Here is an 11,569-nt window from a genome sequence, read left to right as displayed (position 1 = left end):
GATATGTCAAGACAGAGGAGAATGCTTTATGTACAAGCAAACATATTGGTTCGTAAATTTCACCATTGTACTACTGATGTTAAAGTAAACCTGTTTAGAGCTTACTGCACCCCTCTATATACAGCCCCTCTGTGGGTGAAGTACAGGAGAGAGAGCTTACGGAAGCTGCAAGTAGCCTACAATGACTGCCTTCATATACTGTTGAAGAAACCCAGGAGCACAAGAGCCAGTGAGCTCTTTGTTACTCTGGGTCTTACCACTTTCATGGCTCTGTTGAGGAACCTGACTTACAAGTTCATTTGCAGGCTGGATCGCTCATTGAATGGATTAATTGGACAGATGACAGACCCTGGACGTAGCTCTGTCAGGTACACGTCCTCCATTAGAGGACACTGGCATGAGTGCCTCTTTAGCTCCGGTGGGGCTCGGTGAACATTGAAACAGTATGAGTGCCTCTTGTAGCTCCGGTGTGGGCTTGGTGAATGTACTCTTTTATTTTATTTTATTATCTTTGTAATGTGTTGTCTTTACCCTGTGGGCCCTGAGCCTGTAATAAAGTTTATATATTTCCAATTTTCAGTACTTTTACTTCTAATTCACTACACCTCATAGGCAAATATTGTAGTATAATAAGTATTTGACAGCTTTGGTTACTATAGTTACTTTGCAGATTTATATTATTATCACAAAACATACATTAACCACTTCAGCCCTATGTATATATTTAGGCAATTTGAACTTGTAGATCTGGTATTTTCAAAAGATTTATACACAGTTTATACATTTTGCACGATGAGTACTTTTACCCCGAAAACAGAACAACAAGTTCACATCGCTTCGCTCAACAAAACGTTGTGAGCTTGTTGATCTGCTGTTTTGTTTAGGACAAACTAAACCAGGCTTTTGTTTTGTCCTGTGTAAGCCGTTCTGCATTGGCGTCTGAGCATAATGAATTACATTTGCAGTGCTGCAGTTTATGAAACATTTAATTTCCTATCTCCTTCCTGTTGTAGGCTGAACCTTATTCTACACTGGGTTTTTAAACACTTTTGTCTTGTCCTAAGGGGAACCCCCACCCAAGTAGTTTAAAACAAACAGTAAATATTATTATACAGTGAGGAGGATATTATTTATATGAATGACTTTTCGCTGCATGTTGGGGAGATACTGTCTCCCCCTTTAAAAAAAGAAAAACGTGACAAACACCCACAGTGAATGAGTTGCAGGCTCTGAGCCTCTATACCACCAGCACTCTGGTAATGGGGAGCACATCTGAGAGAACGTGTAAACAGTCAACCATAATCATATGTACCCTAAACGGAGACACGACTAATCTAATTCCCCCCCTCGCCAGAAAACACGGAGAGAACGTTTCTGTTTTGGAAAGTGATCAAGATGGGTTTATTTTTTTTGCCACTATGGATATACGTTTTTTTGAAGAGGGGTTGTGAAATGACGGATGCATGTGAGAAAAAAAAAGGGGAAAAAAACAAAACAGAAATGAAACACGGGGGTTTCATCCAATTTGCTGAGTTGCTCGAGTTACAGCGAAGCCACGGTCTGTTGAACCAAGCACAGATTCAGCTTTGGGGATTATTGTGACCTGTTAATTGTCCCCCCCCCCCCCCCCCCCAATCGCCCCACCCCAGCCCCATTCTCTGTTTCCCTATGGGCACATCTTAGAATGACCCCTGTGTAACATCTCAATGATAGATATCAAATTTAACAGTTTAATTGGCTGCAATAAAACAACACAATGCTCGCTTTGTTTTCCAAACACCCCGGCCAAAATAAGGAGGGGGGGGGGGGGGGGGGGTTTCTGCTGCCAGCATCCAAGGCTATTTGGAAGAGGACTATTAGGGTCTGGCTCTCTCTAGGTATGGGCAGTATCACAGGGTGGGTTAGGTGGGGGTGTCTCTTCAGCCCCTTCGTAGGAGGTATAAATCAGGTGAGAATCGGCCTCCAGCCCGCTCCATCAGCATCAGCGATATGGAGGAGGATTCGGAATAGGGATGGGACGATATGAAAATGTCATATCACGATTATTGTGACCAAAGAAATCGCGATTTACGATATTATCGCGATAATCAACACTATTATCCTGGGGCGGAACATTTGCCAAAAAATAGCAGATCTACAAGCTCACAACGCGTCGCGACACGTTGTGAGCTTGTAGATCGGCTATTTTTTGGCAAAGACATTTGATAGAGAGTGAAAAAATACTGTATTAAGAACGTATATTATACCGTAAGTACCTTACCAATTATACCTCGGCAAATAAATGTGAATTGATTCCAGTGCATGACGGAGGACGATATCACAATATATTAAATCTCCACGATACGATTATTGTGAGTGTTTTTTATCACGATAAACGATAATATCGCTTATCGTCCCATCCCTGATTCGGAACAACGTTTAGTTAGTGGTACTTTACTCCTTTGTACGACGATGTCACGCCGGAAATAGCTGACACAGCTCACAACGCATCCGCGCGTGTACATTAGCTGCTTTCGCCGCACGGTGCTGACAGACGCCGGAGAACGGCTATTTTGTAGATCGACTATTTTCGTAGGTGGCCATCGCACGACGAAGTATACATCGGCCTTAAGAGGAGGGGGAGGAGATAAGGTGGGGGGGGGGGGGGGGAGTTGTATGCGGACAGAATGGTTTTGTCAGCAGCCTGTTGCTTGGGTTTGTTTGGAGCTGCGGTCCTCGCTGGAATATGTAACCAAATTCCTTCCCCTGTCCCACAATCCAAGTGCGCTGCCAGATTCCCTGGCAATGAGGCCCCTGAATTAGGGCCAGTCCTCCTGCTCATCCCACAAACCCTTTCATGTTCCCAAACCGCAGCCTGAGCGAGGCGCCTCGGTTTCAACAGCAGCAGACCAGCATATGTTTGCCTAATTCCTGAGACATGATGACAGTGGTCTCCCGGCCACGAAAAGACGGCTTCAGTTTTTTTTTCTTCTCTTTTGCTGCCTCCCCCCCCCCCCCCGCCCCACCCCCCTTTTATTCTACACTTTAATTATTATTTTCTGCTGTTGATGACTTCCAATAGTTACACACCACATGTTTTCTCATTACATGTGTTTTTATATGAGCTACCCCTCTCCCCAGCCAACACCGCCACCCCGGCCCACTCCCATCACCCCCCCCCCCCCCCCCCCCCCCTCCCCTTTCCCACAATTCTTTGCTTGTGCATGACCCTAACAGAGCGGAAAAACCAGAGAGCAGCGGGGGAGGATTTTCATTGCCTGACGGGGAGACGCGGGGAGTTATGGCGTTTTTGGTTGGTATTGCCCACAACTGCTGGGTGCAGGACGCGATCGCCACATGGCCCCGGACCAGAGAGGTGGTGGTGGTGGTGGTGGACACGGACATGGCCGCAGGTCATGGCAGATTAGCCAGAGGCAGGCGTGATCCAATAAAGAAGAGGGCGTTGGACAGCTACGCCCAAAGGTTCACGCCACCGAGATGCCCTCTTGAACCTTTTGCTTTCACAAAGGCTGACGCCTGACTGTCCTGACGAGTCGACCGACGCCCCTGGTCCAATAACTCTGTCCAAGCATTTGTCTAATATTGTTGATTTAAGGGTTTATTTTTATTTATTTTTTTGGTAGGAATTTTACAGTGTGCTGATCATCACACAGACAGCGTACAGTAACTAAAGGCTTTTATTTCTTCCCAACATATTGACAGAGATGGACATATTGGCTGTTAAAGGAGACTATAACCTTTGTCGTTTTTAGTTTTGGGATCATGTCTCTCTCTGAGCAACTGTCTGCTCTGCAGCCAAGGAAGGACATTAACCACTTAAACTCTCTGGTCTTACAGAGAACCCAACTTGAGTTACACACCAAATCTCTTCCACACAAATAGCCGAATGTTCCCCCCCAGAATATTAGGCATGCTGGGGTTCAAGTGATTAAGTACTTTTACAATGTCTTGCAACACACCATGATGTCTGCGTGAACATCAATTCACATTTTCTGATCATGTCTGACAGTCCATTAGTACTTCAGGTATTGCTTACATAAACGCCCCTCCACCAAAAAATCATAAAGTGCACTGGAGACATACTGCAAGGATGTCAATATCAGTCCGTTTGTCCATCTGTCCATTCAACCCATTCCTCTAGCACCACCCTTGGGCCAAAAATGACCACTTGCATACAAGATATCTCCAAATCTATTGGGCAGATTGCCAAGACATTTGCTAAACACGTTCATGCTCCTCGGGGGATGAACCCTACTGATTTTGATGACACCATATCCTTTCCTCTAGCGCCACCCTTAGTCCAAAATGTTCTCTTGCCTTCATGATATTTGCAAACAAGTCCTTATGAGGATGTAGCACAAGTGCATCATCTCAGATATTCAGTAGAAAGCAGCACCTACACAATGACTATCGGTTCACTGTGGTCATTTTTGTCTTGTTGTAATGACAGCACAATGGTCACAAAACCCAGGAGAAGTCTTGTCTGGCTAGCATTGTTCTTAATGGCCACACAATCTACAGTTCAGATCTCCACGCTCCAGGCACAGCGCGCATAAAAGAATCTACTTGCTGGTTAGACGAAACCTACAGCCGCTAATCTGTTACAGGGGCCAAGCGGCGTTCCATTCAGCCAAGAGAAATAAGCAGCGAAATTCACTGAAAATAATCAGAATTTAGAGGCACATAATGGTTTGCTTTGAAGGGGAAGGTATTCATATTTTCTTCCCTTTATTCCACTTATCAGTAGCCCTGCGTTCTCTCCCCTCAGGCCTGTCTTTTGGGAGCTAAGACTCCTTGGCTCGCGTCGACTGCCTGTGGCTGTCGTTGCATGTGTTCAGTTTCACCACCAGTTTCCTATGGCTTACTGTGGGCCCTGCTATCCTCTGAGATGGCGTGTGACACACACTTATCCCAGGCAAATCTGCACGGCCAGCTCTGCCAAGTCAAACAGCCCCTCTTTATATTGCTGACGTCTAACCCAATATCTTTGGACTTTTAAAAAGGCGAGTGTGTGTGTGTGTGTGTGTGTGACTGGGTGTGTGTGTGTATGTTTTTTTTCTCTCCCTGCTTCTTCATGTACAAATCTGACCGTAGTTTCAAATACTCAATCATTAAATTCTCAGCGCTTTGCTTTTGCTGAAACATTCAGAGTTTATTTTATTCCAGCGTGTACAGACGGCCGCAAATACATTTTTAGCAGCCGTGGCAGGAGCCGTGTGTATTTTAACGTGCTGGCCATATGCGGCACACTGACCTCTTCCATAAACAGAGATGTCTGCTGCGCAATATGGGTCTGTTCCACTAGTTTGGGAAGGGAAGGAGAAAAGAGGGCTGGGGTTGAAGGGGGGGGGGGGGGGAGTGCTTTGGGAGGGGTGGCGCTGGGATGCTTCGTATGGAAGTCATGCTGGAGCCTGTTTCCCTTTGTGGAGAAGATGGGCAGCACTTGAAACTCCAACGCTTGACTGACGTCCAGCTCAGTCTTGTATCGGCCGAGCCAAAAGATTTCATCCTTCTGTTCACCATAAGGTTGACAGAATTAACTTGAAAAGGCTTTCCTGTCCTTAAACTGCTGAAGCATCCAAGTCCAAATATATTTCACTATTTCACTTCCAGGGCCCCATCCTTTCTTGTCCTCTGTAGTCGGGCTCTTGGAGATACCACAGTGGCGAGGTAGAACAATTAGGTTTGCATGAATAAACAGCTCTTTCCCTCCAAAATAGATGATTGGTCTTTGTGTTACGGGGTCTTTGATTGATGTGGGTGGCCAGAATTGAATCCAAGTCACTCTATAAGAGGACCCTTGGGTCTTGGGGGCCCGTTGGGTGGAATGTCCCCCTCCATGGCACTCTACCTGTGGGTATCAGGTGTTGTGAGAGCCGGGGGGTGCTGCTGGGTGGGGTGGGGGACTGGGCAGGGCCTGGGCTAATTACACATGCATATGAAGACGAGGCCCTCAGGGGGTAATGAGGTTTGAAGGATGCCGCCATCTCGGCGGGTGGTCCCCGCCTCCACGCCGACACTGATCCCCTTGCTTCACTGTCTGCGCCTGCTCACGCGAGACCGCCCCCAGATCCCCACGGTTCCTCCCTCCCTCCCTCCCTCTCTCCCCCCCCACCTCCCCTCTGCTTGGACAATCGGATGGGCTCGAGCGAAGGGGGCCCGGGAGGTGGCGCCCGCCCCAGTCGCTCCGGCCAAGCGGGCTCCCGGGGCCGCTTCCAGGCATTTCATCACATTACATCAGATCAAAAGCAATAACCTAATTACAAACGACTGTGGGCATGCAAGCAGTAAATACAGAATCAACATAATTGATTTAATCCTCTCAATGCTAAGTGAAAAACTTGTCAATGCCAAGGCCAAAATTACAGCCCTGTTTTTTTTTTTTTTTTTTTCTGGGGGCAAGAGCGACAATTGGGTGAATTATAAGATCACATGGAGTTCATTCAACCAAAGTCAAGTCTTCTGACGCCAGCGCAGTTCACACAGTGAGATGCTCAGCTAAATGGAAGGAGGGGAGACATGTAATCCAAGGCCTCAGCGTTGCACATTGGACACATTTAGACCTACTTGTTTATTTGTTCGTCTGTTTTCTCTTTTTCTTTGCTGCTCAGAGGTTTTCTTCAATCATTCATCGTGGCTGCAGAGAGGGGGGAGAGAATATGTTTTATGCATGCCTCAATATGCATCTTAAAAGCAAAGGCATTAGGAAAGATAGTGAAAATGCAAAGGGTTTTTTCATCAACATTTACTTATTCATGACGCTCTGAGAAAAGCAGCATGTTTTAGAGCAAAGCCGTGTTATCATTGGAGAAGCTCTTCCCCGCAGACGTCATTTTTCCACCTGAGGACATGCGCTTTAATGACAGTTTGAGGTGCTAGCACCGGAACAGGGGGTACACACACACTGCGTGTTCACAATCACAACACATGCAATATCAAAGTGGAGAGGAGGAGGGGACTCTTCTACACAATGTAAAAGTTATGCTGCATAATGAGCCAGAATGTTTACCAGACTCCGTCTCATCCTGTATACTACACCGCAGTCACCGTGGGCTGCACCAGCGGCCTCCACTTCTTCTGGAGGTTCACAATTCTCCTGTGTTCGTACAGGGAAAATCTAATTTCCCGTGTTACCTTTTCAAACGACACGGAACACATGGTTAAGGAATGGATAACTTCTGCTCAGCCATATCTTAGCATACAACCAATTTCCCATTGTGTTTATTTGACATGTCCCATGGCGATATAGAGGAAGGCATTTCCACAACAAAACATGAACACAAGATAAACCACAAATGCCCCAAAAATAGGTCCCTTTTTGCATCGATAATCACCAAACATCCAAAGAGCACATTGGGATTATCTGCGATGGCATTGCAGTGGTTGATGTGCGTGTGTGCAACATAATGTTGTATACTGGGTTCGATTTGGTGGCTATGTATGATTTCATATTTATGTTTTATAATATCACAATTTTTACATGTAATAAAAATAAATTATGTTAACCACATTATGTCTGGCATACCTATTATTTGAAAATAGCAACAACAACAAAAAGCAAACTTACATGCTCGTAAATCTGCAATTTTCGCTAATTGTCTCTGTCAGGTGGAAACCTCATTGTGTCCAAAAACAGCAGTCAAAACAGGTCGCTTCGTGCTGTTTTTGGAGCTTGTGGTTCTGCTACTTTTGATGCTTGGTTTTGTGTGACAGTTTAGGGCATTAATCTACGGGAAGAAAATTAAAAGATAAAATATGGAGATAAGCGATCTCACGTGGTGAAGAAATCGTTTTTTCGAACCCTGGTTGTGTGTGCGCACACACACGCGGTACACAGTAGTATAACGGTTTGTGTGTGAGCACGCATGCGTGCGTGTTTCCAGAGAATGATGTGTGTCAAGTTGGCCTGCCCTCTCCTCCTTGTTCTCTTGGCTCTGGCTCTGCGGTGGCAGCCCCCTCTCTGACCTCTCATATGTCACACAGCGCTCCCCATCCAGCATTGTTTTCCTGGAACATGGAGACCGTGGCCTGATCATGAACTATATACGCCACAGCCTCAGAGTAGGAGCTGCAGTTTGTAGTACAAGTAAGCCATCTAATGGACACGGATGGAAACGTATTTCATTTTTCTTAGGCTGAGACAGTGTTTAGAAGATGGTAAAAGGCCTCATATCATTGTTCGGTCTATGACGTGTGGGGATTAAAGTACGCAGGTACTCTATGTGTGTAGTTGTTGGTCAAATACATTGTCAGTCCTAGTATAACACATTTGTTGATAAAAAATGACTGCAGGGAACAATATGCTATGCTGCTCCAATTTCACATCCCTGTAATTTTGATCTTCATTTTAATCAAGTATAAATGTGTCCGACCATCTGTACCTACCTACCTACCTACTACCTACCTACCTACGTACCTACAGTATCTACTGTATCTACCAGTACCTACAGGTAAGTAGGTAAATACCTCTCTCTATCTCTCTGTCTCTCTGTCTCTCTCTCTCTCTCTCTCTCCATCATCCATCCATCCTTCCACCCCTGACTCTGTCTCTCCACAGTAGAGCTGTCAGACCTTCTCCATCAGCATGCACAGTGTTCCTCCGACATGACATATAAAGTCTATGGATTGTTTAGAGCGGTTAGTGTTGTGCAGTGGAAAGCAACGTATACAACTCTGCAAGAGGCCCCGTGGCCAGAACAGCCTCCTCCGCTTATAGTATCTGGGACTCGTTACGTTCTTATTTATCCTGCGCAAATAACCTCAAATTATCCATAAAAATGCAATGCCATAGAATTCCTCCCTCTTCATCTGTGTCTGATTAATGTATTTTACGGCGCAGGAATTAAATGTGCTGGAGAAGGAGAACCCACGGCCCCTGCATGTATAGGCCCCTGAGGAAGAGAGCTGGGACTCTTCTCTCTCTCCCCCCCCCCTTTGTTCTTTGGGGACACATCGTCGCTAACCGCTTCCATGTGGCCCCAGTCAGTATGGATGTGTGGAGTAGTGGGGTGGCAACAGATAATAACACAAATTAAACCTGCGGCAGTTAAAGCGAAAATACACCAGCTGGGCTGTTTGAAAATCCACAGTCGCCACTCAGCCAGCGTGTAGGCGGGCGAGCGTGCGGCGGAGCTGGGATACAGGAGGGGAGGGAGCGCGGTGGTAACGTGACGCTCTCAGTCATACGGGCTCTTGAGTGACGAGCGTGCCCTCCTGCTCTGCGCTGTGTATAGTTTTGCCGTATTTACACCTATCCATGCTTTGTGGCGTGACGGTGTCGTGTGTCCGAAGACAGACGATCTATAAGCTCACACTGCGCCGCGTTCGTGAGGCGTTGTGAGCTTATAGATCGGCTATACTTTCGGACGTGCGACACCGCAATGTGGGCAAAGTATGAATCAGGCTTTGGATCCGCCTTCCCTCCCCTCCCGACGCCTCAGTGGCAGGTGTCTAATGTGAGCCATTTTGGTTATTCAACACATGAGTCCATTATGGCCACTGAGCCATGAGAAGAAGAGGAAGATGGGGCGAGGGGGGGGGGGGCTCCTTAAAATGGAATCTTTAATTTCACAGGGCTCTTGATATCCCGCTGCACCCGCGATTGTGTAACAGAAAATGGGGGGGGGGGGGGGGGGGGGGGGGGGGGTGGTGGGCGGAGGAGGCCTTTGAAAGCACATTAAGCAGAAAGCAATTAACCAACACACAGTAGTTAATTTTTGTATTAATACTTCAACAGCTGGTGCAGATTGCTTCCTCGTTTTTATCTCCGCTCCAGCTGTTCTCCCACTGACAAGAACATTAAAGAGGATTTGGTCCTAATAAAGTAGCTCCACATATAGATACCTCGCCGCGAGCGGAAGCCGATAGGGTTGGGGGGGTGGTGGTCGTTTGGGGGTAGGTAGGGGTGGGGGCGGTTTGTTTGGGGGAGGGGGGGGGGGGGGGGGGGGGAGTGTAGTGTCATGGATTTACATATAGAAAAAACCCAGGGGAGAAATGGACATCTTATGAATAACCTCCGTCGTGTTGGACTCGGTGTACATTTCAAAGTCCTTTATTAATGTCCTCTACAGATGTTTGCGTTGTGGACTAGGCCCCTGGGAACATGGTTGATTATAGCAATGTGCATTATGGGCACCTAGACTGACTCCAGTGCCCATGTGCAAGTATCTCTGTTCTTTTCTTTAGAAAATAAATCTAATAAAAAAAGCCAGTAGGCAAGGAGGAGAAAGAAACTAATTAAATAATGTTGTTGCTGCTGCTGCTGCTGCTGCTGCTGCTGTTGTTGTTTTCTTTCCCTCATGCTGCATTTCTCTGGGCAACAGCTTTCCATATTTGAAGGGTAATGTGGCTTTCTATTTCTGTCTCTGGTAAACCAAATGTATTTTGTTTTCTGGATCTGCCAGGGCCAAGCAGGGGCCTGCCCACGAGGGGTCTTAGCTGACTGTCAAAACAAACATACCAGGGAACAAGTTGAGAGACACTGCCACTGGTGCCACATCCGTCCTGTCTTAAACCAGCCTAGACCGAGAGACCACAAGACATGTATTTATGCACCCAGGCAGTTGCCACACCATGCCACATGCCTGCTTGATTAAGTGAGTGTTGGGTACGGCTGAGTGACAAGCCCCAGGCTGGATGGGCGAGGGGGGCTATCCTCCTCTCCTTAGCGCTCTTGTTCTCCCCTCTCCTCAGCTCTCGTCTTGTCACCGCCTTCCCCTTTTCTCCCTCCTCTCTCTCTCTCTCTCTCTCTGTCTGTTCATACTGTAGCTCTCCTCAGCAGTACACTGGTCTTTTCTTCTCTCCTCTTCCTTGCACTCCTCTCCACTGCTGCCCACTTTTCTCCTCTCTGCAGCTCTTTCATCGTTTCCTTTCCCTCAGATTTCCATATCATCCTCTCCCTCTCCTCTCATCTCCTCTCCTCTCCTCTCCTCTCCTCTCCTCTCCTCTCCTCTACCTGTGACCAGTGTTGTTCTCTCAAAATGTCAGGCTCAGGACAAACTTTGTCGGAGGGAAGGGAGTTGTTCTGCTCCGGTCATGAGGGAATTGTTTTTGTTGCTGAATCAGGAAAGAAAAAAGGTTCACATGACGGTTGCAGCCGTCTTGAAGTGGAATATCATGTCATGACACAAACAGAATTAGTCATAGTAGACGCTGAGAGGATTTATGCCACTCTTTGTAATTGAACATAATTAAGAATGTGCTAAGCCCTTGATAAGGATTTATGGTGCCACTTAGTTTAAGAAAAGTTTCCCTTTTGGTTGGTTTTCTTCAGTCAGATGAGTGTTTTCGGCTGCTTGCGAATAAAGATTCACAGCTTTAATTACGGGATCAGATGGAACATCTGTATCTTTTATACGGATTTAAAAATCACTGCATCATTTAATCCCATTACAGCCAATGTTTTACGCCGGAAAAACTAATACTTTACTGTGAGGTCCTCTCCACACATTGCCCTATTTGTTTTGTTGCCTGGATACTTGTTGTTAATGAGAAAAGATGCAGAGCAAAATGAAAGAACGCAGTCATGTCATTTCATTCACAGCGGCAAAAAAAAAGAAAAAGGAAAGAA

Source organism: Nannobrachium achirus (assembly GCF_963921795.1).
Source record: "Nannobrachium achirus genome assembly, chromosome: 7".
Lineage (NCBI taxonomy): Eukaryota > Metazoa > Chordata > Actinopteri > Myctophiformes > Myctophidae > Nannobrachium > Nannobrachium achirus.
Note: the sequence above shows the minus strand (reverse complement) of the source record.